General features: G+C 36.0%; 1 protein-coding gene across 1 annotated transcript in view; it reads left to right on the plus strand.

The window, feature by feature from the left end:
• The first annotated feature begins 14535 nt into the window (after nt 1-14535).
• sano (CABIT domain-containing protein serrano) overlaps nt 14536-26750 on the plus strand; it is a 158862-nt gene continuing 146647 nt past the window's right edge. The window contains exon 1 of the mRNA XM_028315066.1: nt 14536-14795. The gene's annotated coding sequence lies outside the window, so the exon portion shown is untranslated. The remainder of the gene's footprint in view (nt 14796-26750) is intronic.

The raw sequence follows: 26750 nt of genomic DNA on the forward strand, positions 1-26750 counted from the left end.
TGCTCTGGTAAATTAAAGAGGTTCATTCTTCTGCAGTGGAGATTAAGTGACCTGATTCGAACTCCTCCTATGTTCTGCTGATTATTTTCGTTGCGGGTCCAATGACAGTTTAACTTTCTCCCGGGACAACTTGACCTTCACTGGTTGGGTTTTTATTGACGGTCAAGGTGTAGATCCTGGCTACACACGAGTTGCAGTGATGGGAACGAGAGGTGGGTATAGTCCCGTTTGATGATGAATAAATCACACTCCTTCCTAGTTTTTAAATAATAAACACTTGGATGGCGGACTGTAAGTCTATGGAGTCTCCGTTTACTTTTTGCTCCAAGAGTTCTAATTATTCTAGAAAGAGAGAGACTAAACAAATGAGACATGCTAAAATCAGGTCTTCCCAAGCCCCAAACCGTCTGGCTAGCGTGGGGAGTGAAGACCAAATTCTCCATTTGCTTTGGTAGAGAGGTCATTCTTCTGCAGTGGAGAGTAAGTGACCTGATGATGAATAAATCACACTCCTTTCTATAGGTGTGCCTAAGTTAAGTTAAGCCTTAGGCTTTAGTCACACAGTGCCTGTGGTATGTGAGCCACGCGGAAGGGTGATTTTAGGACGTCAATCGTCAGCAGCACTTCAAATGCGGTCTGAAAACCAGCGTCGTGGCCTTCCCCACCGTTGGCCACGGCATATGCTGAGTGGAGTCCCATTGCGATGGGAATCGCTGTTGCGACAAGATAACACTGCTCACTTCACTTTTTATTTCCTTGTAATATTTATGTGCTATTTCTGTCTTTATTTCTGCGTTATCTGTCCTAAACCAAGTGATGTTCATCGTAATAAATGTTTTTTTCTTTTTTTCAAATGTGCTCAGATTTGTATGATCTGTCACATCGTAATTATGTCAATGCTATCCCGTGCCGCTCCCATACCACAGACACTGACTGAGTAAGGCGCTAAACTATACAGGGTGTAATTTTGTAATGCCACATGAAGGGAAAGTACTCTTAATGTAGATAGAATATTTTACTCAAAGAAACCATCCATTATTTTTGAAAAGAAATAGAACTGCATTCAAAGATTTCCAAAAATTTACGCTACACCCGGGAATCGAACCAACTAAAATATGTGAAAAATTACACCCCGTATTTTTATTGCATCGATCGTTAGGGTTAAGTACAAGGATGAAATCTCTCAAACAAACTTGATAAATCAAATGAAAGGAAAACCATGAAATCTTAAATTATTGTAGATACAGATTATTGTATGGTGGTATGGTGGTAAATTTTCGAAAAAAAATCGAAAATCTTTGAATGCAGTTCTCTTTCTTTTCAAAAATTAAGGAATGTTTTCTTTGAGTAAAATCTTCTACCTACAGTATTAAGGGTACTTTCCCTCCAGGTGGCATTACAAAATTCCACCCTGTATAGTCTTTATTATTTGGGTGGACTGGAAGTCTACGGAGTTTCCATTTACAGTTATTGCTCCAAGAGTTCTAGTAATTTCTAACTGCAAATCACTGGGTTATTAAGTATGGCATGCTGTCGTTTGAAATTTAATTATTGCCGTAATGCATTTCGTATATTGTTAACAGTTACGTCTCGTTACATCCTGACCTTTAATGGCTTCAGAATAAGTTTTATAGTTTATTGCATCTTTAGGACTAGTGCATACCTAATATTATTCTTCTGTTTCCCGTTTTATTTTTAACCTCCAAGGATTAAAGGCGCTACAAGATTCAGTGTCTGTCTATGGCACTACAGCTCTCAATAAAAAACGTATTTTTTTAAGATGATATTAATATTGTTCTTAGCCATATTTCACAAAAATGATTTCAGCAGTTATGTATCTAAGTTTATAATTTTTAAGTGAAACATAAATGTCTGATAAAGTTATTTCCTCATTTTTAGTTTTAATGGATAAAAACATAGATAAACGTACAAGTCCTTTTTTTCCTATGAAACTTTTTGACTGAAAGGACAAATTGAATATGTTTGGAATAAAGCATTCAGCCTTTCAATAGCTATTTATATTTAATTTTATAGTTTTATGTCACACTAGCGGCCGCCCGCGACTTCGTACGCGTGAATCCCGTTTTTCCCGCTAATTCCCGTTCCCGTGGGAATTTCGGAAATTCCTTTCTTAGTGCACCTCTACGGTACCTAAGCTACGTCCCTTCCAAATTTCAAGTGCCTACGTTTAGCCGTTTAGGCTGTGCGTTGATCTGTCAGTCAGTCAGTCAGTTTCTCCTTTTATATATTTAGATTTTAAGCAGTCGCAGTGGTCAGTGTAACTTTAGCGCGGCATCCATGCATGTAATGCAGTTCTATCCATTTTTTCCACCCTTCTTTATTTATTTTTACATAATCGTATGCACCCACCTTAACGCCATAACGTCTTAAATTTTATTGCCCCACTGGGAAGCCAGTAGCGTAATATTAATGTAAGATTGCCCCTGCTTCAATGGACAATGTTGGACCATAAACTAGGGGACACGTCCAGTCTACTTTACTGGCAACACTGGTATTCCGCTGTTTGTACTCTCTATCGGTCTGGGTATTGTTCAGAATAAATAAATTTGCGACTGGCAATATTGTGTTGTCTAAATATTTAGTAAACGATAAACGGTTAAGCTTACTTATGGAGAATAAGAAAATTTATGCGAAATGCATTTTGGGAAATTGTTCGTTCGGTTGATTCATCAACCAATTCACCAACCAACCAACCAATGCTGGACAGAGACCTCCTCCGGCTAGAAACATTGAATTTTTGGATAAATCCAGTTTATTCTGTAACCTTTATTTGTGTCAATTCTTCTTCTTGTCGTGTCAACAACTAACCTACACAGTGTCAGCCCAAAACTCCGCCACAAGAGTGGCGTTGTCAGTAGCCTTCATTAAATCTTCCTGCGTGCAGTTGTTTGGGCTCGCAGGACATGACATCAAGTGCTTTGTCGAATGGGGAACAAAACTACACTTGCACTCCACGTTTGAGCCATCCAAGAATCCACTTGAACAGATTGTCCATACTACGGCCGACCTGCGCGTCCGAAGTCTATTTAAAGACAATTCAATTATTGATACCATTTGATAGAGCTCGTGAAGCACTTTTAGAATCAGTAATCATTTTTTTATATGTTGTAGTTTAGAAATAATCGAGTGACTCGCGTGGATCCCGTTTTACTCCCTTAGGGGTGAAGTTTCGTAAAATCCTTTCTTAGCGTATGCCTACGTCATAACATCCACCTGCCAACCAAGTTTCAGACCGATCCATCCAGTGGTTTGGGCTATGCGTTGATAGATCACCATGTCAGTCAGTCAGTCAGTCACCTATAAATTTAGACTAGAAAACTAAACTGTCCTTTATGATTGGCTTTCCCTGCAGATTATAAAAGGAGTCTCAGTGGTGGGAACAAGAAGGATTATCCCATGCTTCTAAAAATAGCCAACCAGTTCAAAATGTATGTCGCAATTATTATACCTGGTTCCATTAAGACGCATTTTACATTATTCGCTATTATAAAGAAAAGTTATTTTTATAACAATAAACTTGAGCTGTTTCAGGATTTAACAAGTCAGACTCATTATCTACAAAAGCGAAAGGTCACTCATTGACTGACTCACTCATCAATCTCAGAAACTACAAGTGCTAGGAGTCTCAAATTTTGCATGGAAGTTCCTTTTAGAACGACGACGGGATTTTGCGAAATCCAACTCCAGGTAAAAGAGGATCAACGTGTACCAAGTCGCGCTAGTAGTCAATATAATCAAGCAATTCTGAAACGTCAAGTACCTACCAAAAATCTGAACTAATAACCCAGCATTGATAGTTGCGCCCTCCTGTCAATTTTATAGCTGGGACGGTTCAGTGACAGAGACAACTATATCTTTATTGAATAAGTTGATACAGATACCTACGGCATAGCGGGCCGGGGGCGTGGGGGCGCCCCCGCCTGCACTGCACAGGTCACCACCACCGTCGGACGGGAACAGCTGTGTGCTTCCAGCTGTTCCTGTCGCCCCCCGTCCTGGGGGGCTTGTAGGGCCCGCCATGTAGGCGGGCAATCGCCGGGAGGGGCTGTGGTAGAGAAGGCTTTGTCCGGAAACCCACAGTCTCCTCCCACTTATGGCGAGTGACGGAGCACCGGGGTCTTTTTAGTGGGTATGCCTCGTCCTTCTGACGTGGTGAGCCCCACATAACCTACCCTGTCCCCGCAGGGTAGGTATGCGATTCAACGCATTTTTTCCCCGTAAAAAAAAAAAAAAAAAAAAAGATACCTACGGCATTATCAAAGTTCACATTGTGACATCTTGTGCAATCGTGTCATTTTACAATTGTGTTAAAATAATATACATATTATTCACAGCATTGCTTACGTTAAGTAGAAATTCAGATAATCAATGGTATTCCCAATTTCAGATGGGTCAGATAACTAAATTGATTAACTTCGATTAGTACAAAATGTTTTAACGCTCATTTTATTTTAGCGAGTAAGCTTTTAAAAAACATTTTTGCATAATATTTATTTTTACGTTTTAAAAATACTCATTTAAAAATCTCAGAACATTATGCTTTGAAAAGTGAACAAAAAGTCTTCAAAGTAACTACTCGTACTTTCCTTATGAAGATGCTTCTTCTACATTTAGAAGTGTCAATAAGGCAGCAAAGCAAAACAGTGTAAGTGCGTTTGTTGGCGTGAAACAAAAGCCCAACGTCGGCACAACCAATTAGTGGGGGCTTTGAGATAATGTTCCTCTCTTTGTGGAGGAAGGAATCTATTAGATATTAATATGTGGTAAAAAATATTTTGGTTTATGTGGTTTGGATCTTCAGCCTTCTATTGTTAGTGGTTTAGCGATGGTATTAGATTAGAGTATAGAAAAGACTTTCATAGTTCGGAGTTTGATTCTCAAGTATAAGTCACAAGTACTGTGGATCTTAAATAGTCAAATTCAAAATCTAAAATCGTTTATTCTGAACTACTGGTGAAAGAAATTCTTAAACGCAATAATGAAAATGAAACCAAACGGGACTATTCCCACCCCTCGTTCCCACCGCTGCACCTCCTGTGTAGCCAGGATCTACAGCTTGACCGCCAATAAAACCCAACCAGTGAAGGTCAAGTTTATCCCGGGGGAAAATTAACTGTCATTGGACCCGCAACGAAATTTATCAAAAGAATATAGGAGGAGTTCGAAGTTCGAAATGAAACCAAACAAAAAACTACTCGTAAAACGATTAAAATAACAATTTATTAATCTCTTGTGTGTAACACAACGTGAGCTACAAAGCTGGTTTGAGTCTTGGCTGAGTCAGTCTATTGGTAAAAAGAGTTTGCTTAATTTGAGACTTCTGTATCGGCAGGATAAAGCTGGTCCTCTTATAAATACGCATCTAACAATATACTCTTAAAAATTCTAGTCTATGACAGAGTATGAATAAGGCATATCTAAAGTACACTCGCTCTATGACCTTTCACTTTTAGCAAGCTTTTAGTTTCTAAGAACTCTTTGCATAGTGTACACGAAGATGTTGCACAGTGATTGGGTACACTGAGAATATACAAAATATAACATTTATTCTTTAGAAGTCATATGGAAGGAGTAAGGGAGATAAATGCGAACATCAGACCTCCTCAACCCGTACCCAGCGTGGAGAGTGTAGGCCAAATCCTCCATTTGCCAATGGTAAATTGGAGAGTCGTATTCCTGCAGTACAGTACAGACAGACTTAATAACCTGAAGATGATAGTTTTTACTAAGAACAATAGTGATATAGTTAAATTCCTCCAACTTGAGAAGAAGTTTCGCTATACAAATCTAAAAACCTTTTCTTATTTCTCATAGATTTATGTTGTTTCTTACGCCCGTATTCACAAACATTACTATGAGATTAACACTTCACGGGATTTATTGCAACAATATCTTTTTTAACGGTAAATAAGATATTATTTAGGTACCCTCCCGACGTTTCGGCTCGGTTGCACGAGTCATGGTCGCGGGCAGACTGAAGAGATGCGGCGTCGTCCGCTCCGGCGATAATATAAGTGATAATTTTATAGTAAAAAATGCAACATAATTGTTTAAAATATTACATTACTATGAGGTCTTACAGTGCGCGTGAACAGGGTGACACACGAACCAATCACAGAGCTCTATTCGATGCTGTGCGTTCGATTTGCTGCTTCACTTAAGCAAGCATCGTTTGTAAATACGTTAAACATTCATTGAACTAAGAAGAGGCAAATATCCTGAACAAAACAGCAGGATAAAGTAGACATCTCTCACTGTACGTACAACCGTGTTTAAAGCATAAAGGACTGAGCTTCATGAACTTTTACATAAGATAGGCATGCGTCAGACTAGCAACTAAGTCGCAAGTATGAAAAATATTCGTCAGTAAAAAAGTCTCCAATTTCAGCCACACAAAAAGTAGGTAACAGTTATTGTTACAAAATGTTGAAATAAATTATGAGGAAATATTTTAAGAAACTTTTGGTCTAACATGGACCTTAATATTTTATCATTATCATCATCATTTCAGCCACAGGACGTCCACTGCTGAACATAAGCCTCCCACAACGATTTCCAGACGGAGCTTTCCAACTTCCAACGCTTTTTTCTCTTTTTATTACTCCACTATTTTTCTAAATACCTATTGGAACTCCATTATTCCTATCTTACTCCCTTCTTGCCACCACGGGGTGGTGAATTGGTGATTGGCAATAAATATTAAATGACCTTATTGGAAATTATTGGAGGAGACCTACCTATGTTCAGCAGTAGACGTCCTATGGTTGAAAAGATGATGATGATGTATGCCTTACTTGTCGTATGTTTATTTTGTCTGAAGTGTTCAAAGCGCCTTAGAAAAGATTCTTTATTTTCTAAGAGCAAGCGAAGTGTCTCCGATAACACATCTCAGTGCAAGTGTACAAGACCTTTGTTAGGGCAGCTGTGAACTAGCGATTTTAAATTTGTCTTATTTAGGAATGTAGCTACTATTATAACCGATACAAGTTGATACAACAAAGACTGTTACCTACCGTGTGTGTGTTTATTTTTCTTGATTTTAAAGTAAAAATATCGAGCGCACTGCAAAGAATGGCTCGTGGTATGCGTACCATATTCTAATAAGTATTATAATACCTGTAATATGGTTTTAAAGTAATAATACTGCGACGCGTAATAGCACTTTTTAAAAGCCTATTTGCAGAAAATAAATTACTTTTATGACTTTTAAGAGCCTACCTGGCACTGAAAACCAGTGTCTCTAACTAAATTTTATGTATTAAGTAATCACTACCTAATTATAAAATTGACTGCTACTAGTGACGTCACAATATTTTAATCCAGACCCATCATGGCCGACGGCGTTTATTTTATAATAATTTTAGCCGACTTCAAAAAAGGGGAGGTAATTTAACTTTAGAAAGCCAATCAAAACGTCAAAGTATATTAAAAACCCAGCTCATTTCGAGCCAGCTGACAAGGGTCAATTCATGGGAATTTCATCACGGGTCTCATACCTCAAAAACTAAGCATTATAAAAGCATTATTATAAAAAAGGAACGTAGCGTGCAAAAGCTCGCCATACCTTGCGTTCGAGTGCGTCGACCCTCCGTAAGCTCAAAAACCTTTCTTTAAAAGTGTAAATTTATTCAAATTTCAAAAAACGAAGCCTATGCCTGCATCCTTTCCACGACGTATCGGTGCGAGAGAGACAGAATTACCTTAGCCAAGCGTGTGAAAGAGACAAGCGTACGTCTGTTCACCGCTGCCCGAAACTCGTTTAACAATAGCAAAGTCAAGTGATGCGCTCACGCAACAAGAAAGGCAAAAATGCAACTCTAAAAGGAACGTGGATTACTTTTCATAGAATATTGATCGACATTAAATTTTATGGCTATCGGTGAAATAGGATAGGCATCGGATAAAAAACATAATTGACTTTTTGTGAATAAGTGTACATAAGCGTAATTCGAGATAAATTTTATTTAGTATAGCATTGAGGCATGGAAGAATGTTTGGTGGAATTCAGGACTTAGGCCTCCATGATCCTAGTAGATTGTTTAATCAAACTCCAAGATAAGTAAGTCTTTGGGTTTCATTCACTGATAGATATGGTTTTATTTCCAGGTGAAACATACCCAAAACTTTGTAATTGTACATACTTTTGATAGTATTATAGTTCTTGGAACTCACGAAGGCGAGTGAGCTTTACTTGTGTGTGTACTTGTACATGCACGTACCTAACGATAGTATAATGTCTATCAAAACTTTTGAAAAACGAACAGTAGCGAGCCACCACACATGTAAAGCTCACTCGCCTTCGTGACTTGCAACAACTATACTACCTACATGCGTGATGTCAAAGCTCTTTGCTCTTGATCTAAGCTTTGAAGCTCGAATACCTAAATTACTTTTGTTAATTGATTATTATGTAGAAAAGTACTCAGAATACTTTAATCATCATCAACCATTATGACTTCATCATCATCGTCATATTAGCCAATGGCAATCGCTAACACTCTCTCCCTGTTCTTAGTCTAGCAGTACTTATTATTATTCTGTGGTCCAGCTAACGACAACTAGACTGGAGCTTTCAAATAGTATGTCTAAGACTCTAAGTACACCATCCCCTGCTTTTTCGTCCCTGAATTTTCTTCAGGTTCTAAACAAATGACTTTCATCACCAGCTTATTTAAAGAATCCCACTGCTGGATATTTAAACCTTCATTGGGGAGGATCACTCATAAAGGTAGCAGGAAGGCGCTGGATGCAGGCCGCCACCGACCGACCATTGTGGAATGCAGTGTTCAGCAGTGGACGTCCTATGGCTGAAATGATGTTGTGATGATGATGATGATGATGGGTACGTCCAATACGCACCATATTATTATATCTTATGTTGGCAACTTTATTCAAATCGTTACTTTTCCTCACTGGATATGACTTTAGTACTAGAAAATTATATATTTTTAGCATTCTGAATATGTATTTCACACTTTTAACATTTCCTTATCCGTCGACACAGCCCAATTATAATGTTTTATAGTGCACGGATATTATAACTGCCTTACATAACAGTTACATCATGCGTTTGTATCCTGTTTTTATTTTTAAATTATTTCTAGTGTTATTTCCGATTTTTCACGATCAATTTCAAGTATTTTGCGGTCGATAAAAAATTAAAAGCAGACGGTACTGCAAAAACTAGATGAGTATTGTCTTACGTAACCATTTGATAGTTAAAATAGGCTACGTTTTATGACGTATCGAAATAATCTAAAGAACTTCTAAAGGCAGATTTTACACTGAAATAAATACATATGTTATTTCCGCCACTTCTTTTCAGAACCCAGATATGGTGTCCCTAAGTGGTGGTAGTGTAGGTATTTAGAGGTTGTTAATAATTAAGAAATTAAACCATTTTTAGCAACTCCTCAAATAGAAGATAACCTTTTCATTCATTGTCTTAAAATAAGTATCTAAGTATGCATTTATATTTTACCAAATTTTTTTTAAGTTATCAACTGGAAACATACATACTACAAGTAGGTACATCAAGATGTGTAGTTTATCATGACTCATTCATTACCAATACAAAAAATAACATAATTTTATTTCATTTTAATTCCTCTATTTGCAATTGGATATAGTGGGTAACGCTTGTCATAATTACTTCTAAATCGAGTACAAAAAAGTCGGAATATTTATACAAAATGGATATTAAACAATTAACAAACCATTCGATCTAATAAATTAGCAAGTTGTAAACTTTAAATTGTGCCAGCAATAACAATATTGACATTAATTAATAAAGTCTGCAGACAGAGCACTCTGTAATTTAGACTCCGCATTTTCCTTATCTTCTAATTCGTTTCGCTCTTGGCAGAGCGGTCGTGGTCACGTTGAGGCGTTCACGTCGGTTGTAGATGCAGATTAAAAAAAAAGGTATTTAAGTATGTTTATATCCGTTTTCTAGTACCCATAGTATTTATAAGCTTTTGCTTAGTTTGGGACTCGCGGCGCAGTGTAAAATGTCCAAGGATGAAAAAAAAAACAAAAACATACAACTCTTCCGCCATCTCTCTCTTTTGGCAGACTGCCTGGTGCATGGTTTTCCACTGCCGATTTTACTTGGTCCGTCCAGCGCATAGGTGTCCTGCCACGCGATCGGGTACCTTAGAATTTTCCATGGACGACCAGTCGCTATATGGGGTTGTCACTTGTCATCCCGCCTTAAGACATATGCCCATGCCATTTTCATTATACTGTAGGTCTAAAATTGCGACATAGTATTTTTCGGAAATACTGCAGTTTTTACTAACATCAGCAAGAGAGACAGCAAGGCCATTGTTTATTCACAATGAGAAAGCTCTTGCTCTGCATCTCACCTGATGGAATATGATGATCAGGCTGAAGGTGGAAGAGAGCTTCACCCGGAATCCTAAACCATTTTAAAAATCAATTTGATGCAGAAAATATTGAATTCCATAATACTTCATCTTCTCTGAGAATCGAACTCTTGGTTCCAAAATCTTTGATTCAAGAGAATCGAACTCTACCATCACAGTGGCGTTTGTACTATTGTGGCATACCTACTTGCAAGGGAATTCAAAGGCGCGGTTATTTTATGTAGAGTCTATAGTTGTAATTTGTCTCTACATGTGAAGTAAAAAACAAACGCCCAAAGTAAGATATTCTGTCGGTCGTAATTTAATTGAAAATTGGCAGCGTTATAAATCGACGTGTCTTAACCCTTTCACAGGCTCCATTCGTTGTTGTTACACCTTAAGCCGAGGTAATAGGGATCAAAATATGACGGGAATTTTATTCCCACTGACTTTCAAAGGGTTAACTTCGGACCCAGTAACGCCCTTTGCTCCGGGCCCTTATATGGCATCGATCGAAATTAATGCATGAAATTGTTATAATTAAATAAAAAATTGGAAAGTAAATTGTATGAGCCATAATAATAATTATTATATTGATGACCGTCTGTCGCGCGTCTACTGTCCATCAAGCTGCTAGTTACAGGTTCAAATCTCGATGGGGTCAATTGCTAGTGTAATAAGAACGAGCGTTTGTCAAAGTCATTTATTAGACAATAGCTTTTGCCTGCGGCTTCACCCGTGTGAAATTTGGTGTGTAACATATCGTCATAAATTAAAGCTTTTATGTTATTCTGGGTTATACATATACAATAATACTGTCAAGTTTCATCAAAATCCGTCCAGTAGTTTTTGCGTAAAAGTGTAACAAACATGTTAACATCCAGACATCCATACAAACTTTCGTATTTTTAATATTCGTAAGATAAGAGATTTCAGAATTTCTACAAAACTAAAAAAAACTCAGGTTTTTTTACGACATCAATCGATGCCATAATAATAACTACTTTTGTGAAATTGTCTGAAAACTTATACAGTGTGAGTCACGTTAAAGTGTACATATGAAAATAGACGAAACTAGAGCTATTTTTAATCAAAAAATTTTAAAGATTTTTTTTTAATTTTTTATAGAATTTTTTTTCTTCCAATTACTTATTGTAAAGAAAACGTAATAACTTTTAAACTAAGCGGTATATCCTGATAAAATAAAAACAGTAATAATGCTAAATAACAGGCGATACTAAAAAATACATAAAATACACAAAAAAGGCCAACAAATAATATAAAAATATACTTTTTGAAAAAAATCTGCTTAAAAATTCGTGTTTTTTTGGTTAATTGATTAATCTCTCCAAAAAATGCCCCTATAACCGGGGGTTTTTATTACTTTGTATTATTCTCTATCGTATTACCTTCGTAAAACCAAAAATCGCATGTCTCTATCCCTATCACAACGTTTGCAATGATCGTTTAAACTAAGCCTCTCCGGGCGCGCCATTCAACGCTTCGTTAACAACGAAACTGAAAATGGCTCTAGATTTGTAATTTTGATAAAGACAAGTTAGATTTCAAATAAAAACAAAAGATTTCGAAGTAAAATAAGCATTTTAGTTATAATTAAAATTGTCTCTACCTGTAGCGGAGAATAATGTTGTGGTAGGCCTGTGTTCAAACGATCATAGCAAATGTTGTGATAGGGATAGAGACATGCAATTTTTGGTTTTACAAAGATAATACGATAGAGAATAATACAAAGTAATAAAAACCACCTGTTATAGGGGCATTTTTTGAGAAATTTATCAAATAACCAAAAAAATACGAATTTTTAAGCAGATTTTTTTCAAAAAGTATCATTTTTTATTATTTGTTGACATTTTCTGGATATTTTATGTATTTTTTCAGTATCGTCTGTTATTTAGCATTATTACTGTTTTTATTTTATCAGGATATACCGCTTAGTTTAAAAGTTATTACGTTTTTTTTACAATAAGTAATTGGAAGAAAAAAAATTGTATAAAAAATTTAAAAAAAATCTCAAAAAATTTTTGACCTCTTTTTTGTCGATAAAAATAGGTCTAGTTTCATCTGTTTTCATATGTACACTTTAACGTGACTCACACGCAGTGGATGGGGCACATAGCTTGTAGAACTGACGGCCGTTGGTGCAGAAAGTTCATGAGTGGTGTCCACGGACCGGAAAATATAGAGTAAGACTACTCGGTAGACCGACGATCTTTTATAGGCCAAGGGAAGCGCCTGGATGCGGGAACCCCACACCGGTTGTTGTGGAAATCCTCGGACAGCCTTTTATCCAGCGATGCTGCTAAAAAAAACTCATAAAATTAATTTTATTTATACAAGTAGCCTTTTAAAAAGCACTTTTACACGTCCCAGTATAACCCTACCACTGCTTCGGAACACAAGGGCCAGTGCTGAGAAGAAGCAGCGCAAGAAACTCACGCCCGTATTCACAAACATAAGTATGAGGTCTCACAGTGCGCGTGGACGCACAGGGTGACACACGAACCGACAGAGCTCTATTCAACGCTGTGCGATTTGCTGCTTCACTTAAGCAAGCATCGTTTGTGAATACGGGCGTTAGTCACTATTGTCAGCCAAGTGCGAGAGAGATTCTTCTGATTAATTTCGTTGCGGGTCCAATGACAGTTTAATTTTCCCCCGGGGCAAACTTGATCTTCATTGGTTGGGTTTTTGTGGCGGTCAAGCTGTAGATCCTGGCTACACAGGAGTTGCAGTGGTGGGAACGAGAGGTGGGAATAGTCCCGTAAGATGCGAGTGTCTCAAGTCGATCGACACCAGAATAAGGCTCTACTTATAAACTCCCCAATTAAATCCCATCCAATACGTTTCGACACTGATTCATCGGTAACATTCGAACTTTTTGTTTCTGAGTATTCAAAAACAAGTGTACAGATGTGAATCATTAACAATGTTGCAGGTATAAATTAAAAGCAGGCTTAGCACTTTAGGCCTTAATATCTGCATCAAACATCGAAAATGCGCATGTAATTACAATTTTTATTAAAACAGATACTAACTGCAACATAGTGTAAGTTTCTTGCGCTGCTTCTTCTCGGCACTGGCCCAATTATTGTCCCGAAGCAGTTGTAGGGTTAATACTGGGACGTGTAATTGCTTTTTAAAAGCCTACTTGCATAAATAAATGAGTTTTAGAGGTTGTTATATCCTTAGTTAACATTTTAATGCGAAAGTAACTTTGTCTGTCTGTTACGCTTTCACTCCTAAACCACTGAAACGATTATGATAAAATCTGTTTAGAGATACTTTGAGTCCCGGGGAAGGACTTAGGATAGTTATTGTCCCTGTTTTTGAAACAGGGACGCGCGTGCCAAAGTTTTTCTGTGACAGACAAAATTTCACCAATACGAAGTCGTGGGAAATGCTAGTCAACTATCTTTGCGCCTGAGTGTGCCCGTAGTAAGAAAATTCGAAAAAGGACGTCCAGTTTATTCCGAATAAACATTTTGGGAAACTTTTCCTGCTTTTCCTAACAAGTAGTTTAACATGTTTCATAAGTTCATAAGTTTTCAACACGACACACTGTGTATGTGAAGTAACAACAGTTTTATAAGAGACTGCGATAATTTTGGATAGGTACATTTTTCAGTCATAATAGTCAAGTAAGTAGTTTCGTTTGATGACTTGTCCCTGCAAGTGATTCTTATTTTTTGTTATTTTTACATTTACATACATAGATCTGAATATTACCTAGTTCTCAAAACTTTATTCAAAACCAATTTTAAATTGCATACATTTTCATGAATTTTCTTAAGATTTATCAAAAGTGTCAAGAGTTGTGGTTCACGTAGCATATTCTTATGATAACATAGATTATATACAAATAACAAATCCGAAATTGTGACACGTTTAATGTAAGGCGTAGTTAATAATGGGTCTTCTATTTTTTGCCAAAGTTACTTTATTTACAACCACTTCCGAAGCAAATAGAAATATCCAAACGCCCCATCATTGTCCAAACGCCGTGAAGTTGATTGAGCGAAAAAAGCTAAAAGCTGAGCGACCACTTTTGCCTAAAGAATACTGGTCGGAGCTAGCTCGATTCGCTCGCCGAAGGTCAACCACGCTTCCTGCGAGCGAACCAACCAGTTGCAATCCGACCGCGGCCGGGACCGCACGCGCTCGCTCCAAAAAACCACGTACATAGACACAACTTTTTTTACGAGCGTACATGTAAAAAGGACTATCTGTGTTGTCAAAGTTCCAAAGTATAGTGACCCAACACAAACAACTTGTGGTAATAAACTAGAAAGTTTTGCATAGCAGTGTTGCGTGCCCAGTTTAGTTTCATTTCGTGTAGTGCTAGAGTGAGGTTTATGAACCTTTACTGGATACTTTTTAGGTTATTCGGTAAGTGCATTTCTTTTGTCTAATTTTAAATTGACTTGCAATTTTGTTTTGACTGTTTTAGTAACATTATCATTGTGAAATGTCACTTTGAACAATAATAATATCGTTTTATCGTTCTGTAACTTCAATGTAAGTTAATGCATAAAACATTAACATTGAAATCTTTTACATTTACTTTAGAACTATTGAAAAATAATAAAAATGGCATCATTAGGATTACTAGTTTGAACGTAATCATTACATATTGGATCTGTTTTTTTATTTCATGTATAGACAGGGTATCTTGAAGTTTTATTTTTAGTAGGTTGCAGAGTCTAGTCTTAAGTAAGTTTTAAATCTTTTTTCTCTCTTGAAGTCTTAATACATACTTGATACAGCCTTGAAGCGAAGCTTAATGCATTTTTTGACGTCAACAAAAGCAAGGTTTTTAAATAGTATATTGAGTTAAGTGTTATGTCAATATTCGTTATGTGTGATTTAAGTAGAATGGAAATGCGCTTAAGTAAGAGAAGGACGCCATTAAGTATTTTGGTGTGCTATAAATTAAAGGAATTTTGAGGTCAAAATGAACAGGAATTTGGCTTTTGAATAAGGTAAAATACCTTATTGAATATAGTTCCGTTTATATAATCTATAATCACAAATGCAATTAATGACTGCAATAGTCTAGGCGGTTCTTTTGTAGAGTTTAAAAATAAGTTTATTAATTATTAAGCAATTAGGTATCCACTAGTAATTAAAACTCCAGCTGTATTTTACTTAAAAAACAAGCAGTTCAGTCAAAACTTATAGTCACATTAGAATTTTTGCAGAATTAAAGGAAATAGGTAGGGTGGGTGCACCAGTCCCACACCAGGAACCAGTAGTACACCATTTCTAATTTCACATCAAAATATTAACAATCTGTCGTATTTCCCGCCACTTTTGTTACGTTTGGTAGCACTGCCGTACTTCTACCAATAATTAGTCATTAATAAAAGCGACAAACACGACTTGGTACGATCTGGTCAACCTTAGGCAAATTGCGACTTTCCACATTGATTGTTAAATAAAAATAAACCTTACAGTATCAAGAAATTCGGAATAAGCTACTTGATTCTATGATAGACAAGGAGTAGTTAATTCTTTTTTTTGCAATTATTGTTGTATTAATTGAGTCACAATATCAAAATTACTTTTTAAATGTCGCTTATTCGGTTTGTTACACCCACCCTACCTACAAAGAAAAAAATATAAAACCTCAGTTAAATACTTTTATATCTCAGGGTTGATACAACTAGTTAAAAATACATGAATTAATTTTGTTTCCTATTTATGTTACTGACTCTACATAGACCAATAAAGCGACCCAAATGTAACAACTGCAAATACTTTTCCTACAGGAAAAATTTACATCTCCATAATAAGTAAGAGATGACCATGTGACAATTGAAATTTTGTATGTCACAGAAAAACTTTATCGCGCGCGTCCCTGTTTCCAAAACCGAGTTAAAAACTAACTAACTAAATCCTATGTCCTTTCCCAAGACTCAAAGTATGTATATCTATGCCAAATGTCATCAAAATCAGTTCAGTGGCTTAGGCGTTAAATCGACACAGACTGACAGGGTTACTTTCACATTTATAATATTAGTAGGGATCACGCAGGCAAAGTCACGGGTAGAACTTGTCTATAAACAGGAAAGGTATCTTTAGTACTCGACCCTGACTCCGTTCGCTTTTCTCCACAAAGAATATTATTTAGACCGCAAACCTGCAAGTATTGTATTTCTCCCATATAATATTACTTGCCACTTGAAATGACTGGTTTTTAAAAACGAGTTTATCGCCGTATTCCTGCATGTTTTGACGTTTTATTATCCTTTCTAGCCTTCAAGGCACTTTCGATATATTCCATAAACAACATATTTTATGGTAGACAGCATAGAGTCGTTTTTTGATCATTAATGATAATGTATCTTTGGGAAAAATATTGAAATGGCTTAAATTTTATATTTTGGGATTATTTAAATAGAAATTGGCAATTTTGCGAGTCAATAGGTACATTGACACTGAGTTTTGTGTCTTTTTTTAAGTTTCCAAGTGAACGGATCAAAAATGAATAAGTTGGGACATAAAAACGTTTCTTATCTTAAAATTAAACCAAGTCTGGCCTATTATTATCCGACTTCAACAAAAGGAAGAGGCTCTCAATTCGGTTGGCATATATTTTTTTATAATAACTCTTAGATCGCCTTAGGATCCAAGTAGTTATTATAATAACATTCTTTAAACGCCTAAAAATCCGAATGATTTGACTAACCATAACTTTGAAAGCCCTACGATAGCTTTTTTTAAAGAATACAGTAAGTGTTTTTGTTTTAAAATAATATTCGCTGGTTAAATAATGTCATGAAGATCATTTTAGGTTCCATGTATCTTTACACCAAATGAATTTTGGTTCAAGTACAACTTAATTGATTTAACACCTTATGCGTAAAACGTCTTAAAGTTACTTAGGCATATACATTTATTACTAAATGCATATTTCGATTCACGTTCACGGCTTAAACGTAAAACGTCATAAACTCACTTAGGCACTTATACACTGATAAATTGAAGAAATTGAAAAATATTTTCCATAATTCCAATTAGCCAAACACACCGTTATATAACTCTTATGTTGAACTCGATCATGATCGATTCAGATAGAATCACGAGTGATCCTACAATGATTTATAACGACGATACCATCTTAATGTCGACGGATTGAACGGTAAGTGTAGTAATTTGAATATATTATATTACATGCAATTTTCTTAGGGCTGTGCAGTTTGTGACCCGGCGCATGTAATGAAATGACACTTGCATGCATGAAGTCTAAGATTAATAAAAAGATAGATAAATCCAAAATAAATAAACAAAGGTACAAAATCTGGTGGGATGTTGTGCAGAATTTTGTGAATGTTGTTGTTGGCCATTAGTCTTTTCAAGTGCAAAATTCAATTTTTCTTCACACAAGAGACTACTTTAACTATGTTATCTTGCACAATCATCTTCTTTTATTTTTTTAATGGGGAAATAAAACTTTGTCAATCAGTATAACTAGGAGTTGGCAACCCTAATCTCTGGGATGCAGTTTAAAAGCAACTAGCTTTCCGCCCGCGGCTTCGCCCGCGTGGAATTTTGTCTGTCACAGAAAAACTTTATCGCGCGCGTCCCTGTTTCAAAAACCGGGATAAAAACTATCCTATGTTCTTTCCCGGGACTCAAACTATCTCTATGCCAAATTTCATCAAAATCGGTTGCGAGGTTTAAGCGGGAAAGCGTAACAGACAGACAAACAGACAGACAGACAGACAGAGTTACTTTCGCATTTATAATATTAGTTGGGATTTAACTTTACTTTCTTTTGTTAATAATTGGAGGTACTTTGTACGTGTGACTTTTATGAAACTACCCGTATCTGAAATCTTTTGCGTTTGTAGACCAGCCAACAAAGACTTACCATTTGTATGGGGCTGTGTCCAGTAGAGGTGTCAAGCTTTTATTGACATGTATGGACGGCAGCATATTAAGCTAGACACTGTGGCATTTATGTAATTGTAATAACGGCTATTTTAGATCCAAAATTCAGACTGTGGACGACGGCACACTGCAACGTAAACACTGCGACATCTTTTATACTTAAAATGATTGTCTATACTTATAATAAATCTGTAGAGAGGTCAATTCTGTACATGAAATATATTTTCAAAATAACTATCAGGGGTGATTAGTGATCGATACTGATGCCAAAAATGCAATCAGTAAAATTTTTGTCTGTCTATCTGTATGTTCCTCATAGAAACAAAAACTACTCGACGGATTTTAACGAAACTTGGTACAATTATTCTTCATACTCCTGGTCAGGTTATAGTATACTTAGGAATTCCCACGGGAACGGGAATTAGCGGGAAAATCCTTTTGTATGAAAAATTCTAAACCGCGTAAGATAGATGAAGGGGGTAAAACGGGATCCACGCGTACGAAGTCGCGGGCGGCCGCTAGTTTTAACATAAATGTATAAGTCTAATCTGCTGTTGAGTGTACAGAGTTACACTATTTAGTAACTTATGAATAACTTTAGTTTATTTTTTACATTATTGAAGAAATTTTACTCATATTTCCAAATCTGTACCGATTGTCTGAGCGCAAGTCAGCCGTATCAAAATATCTCGGGTGAAAGTTGTTTTAATTGATAAGTTTTCTAAAATTACAACCGGTAAACTCTCAATTTGTTGGTAATTTCAGAAAAATTGGTAACCAAGTAACGGGACTATTCCCACCTCTCGTTCCCACCGCTGCAACTCCTGTGTAGCCTGGATAGACTACAGTTTGACCTCCAATAAAAACCCAACCAGTGAAGGTCAAATACCTAAGTAGGTATAATTATTATAGACAAGAATTATAAAAAAGAAAAAAAAATTGCTACTAATGAAGTTGAATAAGATTTCTAATTGCTGACTGAAGCAAAATTTCCATCTAAATTGGAAGAGTTCCATCAATATCCGTCTAGTAATTTGTGCGTGAAATAGTAACAGAAATTCACAGCGTATGTAACGATCAATCAATATAAAGGTCAAAATCACGTAACGCAGTTAAAAATAACTATTGTCCTAACTTACCATGATAATGAAGTAAAAAGTCCGTAAGGTTTTATTTTAAGTACCTACATTATTAAATAATAATGTTATTATTTGTAAATGTCAATAACAAAGTGAATTATGTCATTCCGAAAATGACATAATTCGGCCTTTAAATTGATTTAACCTTTTAACTGCACCTGTCAAGTGTGTAGAGTTTGAAAAAAGTCTAAGTAGTAGTACTGGTGATTATTTTACGAGTACGTAATCATTAATTTGGTTAGAAAATTGAGTAACTCTGACTAAAAATAACTTGTGATTTAGAGAATCCTACTTTTCTCTATTTTTTAAACAATAATAAAGAGAGAGAAAAAGAGCATTGTGGGTCTTTTAAATGTCATCATCATCATTTATTTCAGCCATAGGATTTCCACTGCTGAACATAGGCCTCCCCCAATGATTTCCATGTTGATGGATTGGTAGCGACCTGCGTCCAGCGCCTTCCTGCTACCTTTGTGATGTCGTCGGTCCTTGTGGGTGGACTTTTAAATGTATTTGTAATATAATATTATCCTGTTTTACTGCATCTATTTGAAAAAAATCTTCCACTTTTTGAGGTACCGGTATTCTAGTTATAGTATTAAGCTTTTCGCCCGCGTGGAATTTTGTCTGTCACAGAAAAACTTTATTACGCGCGTCCCTGTTTCAAAAACCGGGATAAAAACTATCCTATGTCCTTTCCCGGCAGGAAATCTCTATGTCAAACCACATCAAAATCGGTTTTGTGGTTTAGGCGTGAAAGCAAGACAGACAAACAGAGTTACTTTCGCATTTATAATATTAAGTATAGAAAGTATAGATTCTTGCATCCAAGTAGATAAAGCCGTATGCAGACTCTAGTTTAAAAGTTGTACATTTAAAAGGTTAAATTCACTTAAAAACTTTAATTTGCCAAGGTTTCGTAACAAAAAGCAAATATTTATCGACTTGAACTTTACATAAAATTGGCTTTAATGAGATCAGAAACTGACCTACAATAATTAACATAACTGGATTGGTCAAAGTTAACAATCGTATCAGATAATGGCAGGACCGAAATAAACCGATAAAGTTCATAATATACTAGCCTTTGCCCGCGGCTTCGTCCGCTTGAATTTCAGCTGTCTCTCTGTTTGTCCGTTATCCTTTTCCGGGACTCAAAACTATTCTTAAATCGAATGTAGAGTCTTCCAGTGACTTGGCCCACTTTTAGCTTGGTCTACGGGCCAATCACTGGTTTGATTTTTCAAATAGTTTTTCTTCCACCTTCAATGTTTTATTAATAAATTAAACACCAAGTCAACCAAATTCTACTCTAGAATCTTAGAGGTGGGCCCAGTCACTGGAAGGAAAACTATTTAAAAATTAAACCAGTGACTTGGCCCGTGGACCAAGCTAAAAGTAGGCCAAGTCACTGGAAGACTCAAATATAGAGTCATCTAAACAGTCCAGTGGATTAAGGGTGACAAGTGTGACAACGTGATACTCGAGGACAGTTACTTTCGCATTCATAATATTAGTACGAATTATTATCACATTGGTTATCATTTCTAAAACTGAAATAGGAACTATCCTATGTTTTTCATGGGTTTCAAAACTATTCCGATACCAACATCAAAATCAATTCAGTATAAGCGTGACAAGGTAACAAACAGAGCTACTTTCGCATTTATAATATTAGTACCTACAGAATTTTATAATTTTGTTAAGAGCTATTTTAAAATCAGCTGATTTAAAAGTCGTTTACATTGAGTAGTAATTAAATCACTAGCCAAAAAATCTACTAAGTACTCATTTATAAAACAACAACTTAAATTTCATACTTCAATTAATATTTACGCAATAATATAATATCAATCGAATCAAAATAAAACAATTAATCGTTAAAACTAGAAAGTTAATTTGTTTTGGTATTGAATTACTAATCTTTATAATTAAGTAAATAATGTTTTATTTACTAATTTGGGACAAAACAATCAATTATTGTCTTTGTAATGTAATATTAATTTATAGTTTAATGAAGTGTTAATGACTTCATATTTATCTAACGAAAATAATAGCTACCATAATAGTTTGTTACCTACTACAGTAATATTATGAAAAGGAAAAAATTGATTGTTTGTATATGTCAACGCGAAATTGTGAACTCCGTCAGTGGGTTAGGATAGGTTAGATTATAATTTAACTACGTTAGATTACAATCTGACGGAATTCACAATATTACGGTGACATATATAACTCGGTAAGTATACCGATTTGAAAAATTCTTTCACCATAAGAATCCTGCATTATTTCTGATGAAAATAAGCGAAGCGACAGCTAGTCGTTATTATAAAGATATTTTTTATATAAACTTTTGTGTCTTTAATGGTATTTACGTCTGCACAATAAAAACATAATATGTAAGAGTAAGTATCATTTTTTTATAAATAACATCAAGAACAACAACAGATAATTGCATTGATATTTAAAATTGAAAATAAAAGGATCCTGACTAGATAACAACTAAGGAAAATCCTATGTATTTACATAAAAAGTATAGTATGAAATCGTGAGTTTTTTTCTTCCGGTAGTTCGGTCTCTCTTGATATGTCAGTCAATAAGATATTTGTAAGCTTAATGAGGGAAGATGATACAATAGTACGCTTTGTTTGATTTAACATGTAAATATGTCTGCACGATTATCTACTACTTAATTATAATGTACGAAGATGCAGGAAGCCCGCTTGTAGATTATGAAGCGATTGATTACAAAATTATGAGCTAAACGTTTCTACTCTTTTATAATGCGAACAGCTAGGGACTGGAATTCGCTGCCTGCTGCTGTCTTTCCCAAAGACTATAATCCGAGCCTTTTCAAGGTGAGAATGACAGGCACTTACAAAGCAGATATGCACCATCCTAGGTCGGTCAAATACCTGCCTTCTGCTGCAAAAAATTAGAGAAGTAATAACATTTCAGCTCCAGTCTAGTGTCTAGGAATAATGCCCAAAAGGTTTGAGTAGTAAGTATTGCCTTTGTCCAGAGAGGCCTCTAGATAGCCTCTAGATAAATAAATTCGCTGTTTCACGTTTGCAGCCTTTTTAAATTACCATCATCAGGTCATTTAGTCTCCATTGCAGAAGCACGACCCTGTCTAATAAAATAATGAAAATGGTGGATTTGGCTAACATTCTTTACGCTGGAGAGGCCTGATATCGAAATAATTTGTCACATAATGTGGCATTTTAAGTCACCTATGAAAAAATTGTGACTTACACGTTTTCGAAACCACACTGCTCTTAAACTCTACGTTGAACGAATTCTGATTTCATTTATTCATACTAGACTAAGAGCTAGTGAACGCCAGACCTACGTCATTTTATAAAAGCTGGCATTTTATATTGGGAGCATACGCTCACAAACTTTCAGCTTTTATAAAATGACGTAGGTCTGGCGTTCACTAGCTCTTAATCTATACCTTTCTAGTGTTGAATTACCGATATTACGGCACACTAGCCATCACGTTTAGAACAGATTCTGCTTTCTCAAAGCCTACGGGCCTACTACATACATTTTTATTATATACTAGCTGACCCGGCGAACTTCGTACCGCCTTAGCGTAGAGATTTTCTTAATATTTTTTTCCGTAAGAACCATCCTTGGACTTCCACAAACATTAAAAAAAAAGAATTATCGAAATCGGTTCAGCCGTTCACACGTGATGCCGTGACAACGCGAAACGGGTTTCATTTTTATATATATAGATTATACATAATTTTGAGGTCAAGTTTGTATTCGTGATTTCCCATGCCGATGAGTTTATCAAATGACGTCATTAAAATCATCTGCGGTGTTAACCCCGATTATTGACGTTAATTCTTCTGAATATTAGTCATTAGGGATATTGAAAATTTACTCATCCGTAACTAGAATTGGTATTGAGATGATTTGAACCTTTAAGCTGCTATAACTGCCCAAAGTCCAGTTATTGGCTATATGACACCATATTACAAAAATATGTTACACCATATTACACAATTTAATAAAAACACCACTCTGGTCTTTCCCTCTCCTGTTCTCCACTTTCGCGTTCCATTTCAATTGAATGTGTAGCAAAGTCAAAGTCAAAATTTCTTTATTTGTACCTATGTGCTATATCTTTTTCCCTACCAGCGTTGAGACCCATATTTCTCTGTTTTTTTAGTTAAGATTTTTAGTGACTTGACATTGATATAGAGATCAATTTAGATGGAAAAAATGTGACGTCATCAGATAGTAATGCCACACGAAATCTATAGGAGAATCACTGAAATTAACCATGATCATAGTTTTAACAGTATTTTTTTTTACTTTGACATCATCAGGTCAGGTCATTTAGTCTTCATTGCAGAAGTTGAACCTTAACTTCGAACTCCTCCTATGTTCTTCTGATTAATTTCGTTGCGGGTCCAATGACAGTTTAACTTTTCCCCGGGACAAACTTGACCTTCACTGGTTGGGTTTTTATTGGCGGTCAAGCTGTAGTTTCTGGCTACACAGGAGTTGCAGTGGTGGGAAAGAGAGGTGGGAATAGTCCAGTTCTTTGCAGGAGCAAAAACTTCTCAAAGTTACTAGAAATGGACGACTTGGCCTAACTCCCCATGCCAGCCAATCGAGTAACTATAATAGTTGTATTTAAAGGCAAAATTAAATAAGCTAGCATTATAAAAACATAGGAACTCTTGAATCTCCTCAAATAGGATGTCAAAGGTCATTATTATTATCTCATCATACCTAATTGATTCGGAAGCGTTTTTGATAACGTATTATAAAAACTCCACCTTATCATTAAATGGGGAAAAAATTAGGAAGACTATGTATCATTAGAGCGCTATTGTATAAGTTCTTAGAACTTCAAATTAGTTTTAGCTTGTCACGAAATGCCAAAGTACCATCATTGGGATCTGAAATTATTATTACATAGTACCTTTTGTCTGGAAAATATAGTGATTTTTCCCACCTCTCGTTCCCACCTGCAACTCATGTGTAGTTTTTTAGGGTTCCTTACCTCAAATGGAACACCTATAGGATCACTTTGTTGTCCAATCGTCCGTCCGTCCGTCACAAACTTTTCTCAGGAACGCGTGGAGGTATTAAATTGAAATTCATATGAAATACTCAGGACCATAACACCTTTATGCTGTAACAGAAAAAGTTATATAGGTACCTTCCTGCGTAGCGTGGGCAGGCCTCCTACTAGGTGGACCGACGATCTGGTAAAGGTCGCGGGAAGAGCCTGGATGCGGGCAGCGCAGGATGGTTCATTGCGGAAAACCTTGGGGGAGGCCTTTGTCCAGCAGTGGACGTCATTTGGCTGAACGAACGATAGGTACCTATAGGTTTGTACGGAACCCTCGCTCGGTGCGCGAGTCCGTCTCGCACTTGGCCGGATTTTTTCACAGAGCAAGCTATTAAAGTCTCGTCTTAGGAACATTTAACATGAATATAACCTCCTCTTTTTTGAAGTCGGTTAAAAATGTTTTTGGTGGAATAATAAAGAGTTTCTATGAGGATCTATCCTTTTTGTTCTAGTAAACAAAACACTAAAAGAAAACAGAAATGCGTGCTTGTTATAAACAATTTATTGTCTATTTTGTTTATGTTAATTACTTAGATTTGAAATTGAATAGACGAGACGAACAGGTCACCTTAGAAAATAAAATTGTATTTTTAACATACTGATATGGAAACTGGTTTGGAATCATAAAAAGTGCATAATTAATAGCTAAACTCTTTAATTAATAGCTTATATTTGTTTTATATGAGTACTTTATTAGATTTTGCGTTTTGAATAACTGGGATGGATTTATAAAATATTTTATAGATTTATTTATTGTTTTTAGCTATTTATTGTATTTATGGACGAGAATTATGTTTTATTTATTAAGGTAAAGGCACGTACGTTAACTAACGCCCGTATTCACAAACGATGCTTGCAACAAATCGAACGCACAGCGTTGAATAGGGCTCTGTGATTGGATCGTGTGTCACCCTGTGCGTCCTCACGCACTGTGAGACCTCATAGTAATATTTGTGAATACGGGCGCAATTTATCAACTTATGCTTATGGTTTTTGTATTTCTCTGTGCATGTACTAAAAGATTTCTATTAATAAGTAATCTGACCCGAGTGGTATTCGAACCCGCACCAATCAACCGTGACACCATGCCATTGAGCATAATTATCATAGTTCTAAATATCCAATGAACTTTAAGGTACGATAACACACGATTATTTCATTTCGATTATTGGTTACATACTAATTGCAGTAGTAATTAATTCATAAATATGCATTTATAGATCATGCGAGACTAAACTTAGCATTGGATTTTTTGCCAATTACTGGCATACATACGTAAATAAGGTATTTAAATGGTAACGAGACACGTAGTACGAGTATATGCAAATCGTTAAGTATGTAACGAGTACCTCATCATCATCATCATTTCAGCCATAGGACGTCCTCTGCTGAACATAGGCCTCCCGCAATGTTTTCCATGTTGATGGATTGATGGCGGGCTGCGTCAACGAGTACCTATATTCATAGTAATTATTATCCTTCTTCTGCTTGAAGACTTGAAGTCACAAACATACTGTAACATTTATTATTCATCATCATCAGGTCATCAACTCTTACACTAAAATATAAAAAATCTTTATTCATAGCAAAATAAAATACATATTGCGTTAAACATGTCCCTCGTTCCTTCGTTTCAGCAAATGACGTCCACTGCTGGACAAAGGACACCTCTAAGGATTTCCATAACGAACGGGCCTGCGCTGCCCGCAACCAGGTACTTCCCACGACCTTCACCAGATCGTCGGTCCACCTAGTAACTAGGCTAAAAAAAGTAAAAAAAAGATGATGCTTTAAGAATGTTATTTCAAAAAAAATATTTTCACTACAAAAAATAAAATGCAACTTCTTTTAAAAGATTTAGGTAACTTTATTTTATCGAAACACGATATTATTGGATTTAATAAATAAATAAAGAAACGTAGTTGTTACATTTCAGAATATACCGTTCGATCGTTAAGTAGGTTATACGTGATCGAATTGGCAAGAACTGGTAAAGGCGCGTTCACATCAATGCGGGGCTGGCACGGGGCGTTCGTCTGTGACACTTTTTTAAGGACGTGTAGTGTGTGGGCTTCTTATGTCACAACAGGTAGCGCACACCTTGAACTTGTCCCGTAGTTGAGTAAGGTTTAATTTTTTTATTTTACTTTACCTACTTTTTGCGGAAGAAGTAATTTCACTGTCGCCACCCATGAGGATGGCTTTCTCACC

This window comes from Ostrinia furnacalis, unplaced genomic scaffold (assembly GCF_004193835.3).
Source record: "Ostrinia furnacalis isolate ACB-3 unplaced genomic scaffold, ASM419383v2 OfSCF4967, whole genome shotgun sequence".
Lineage (NCBI taxonomy): Eukaryota > Metazoa > Arthropoda > Insecta > Lepidoptera > Crambidae > Ostrinia > Ostrinia furnacalis.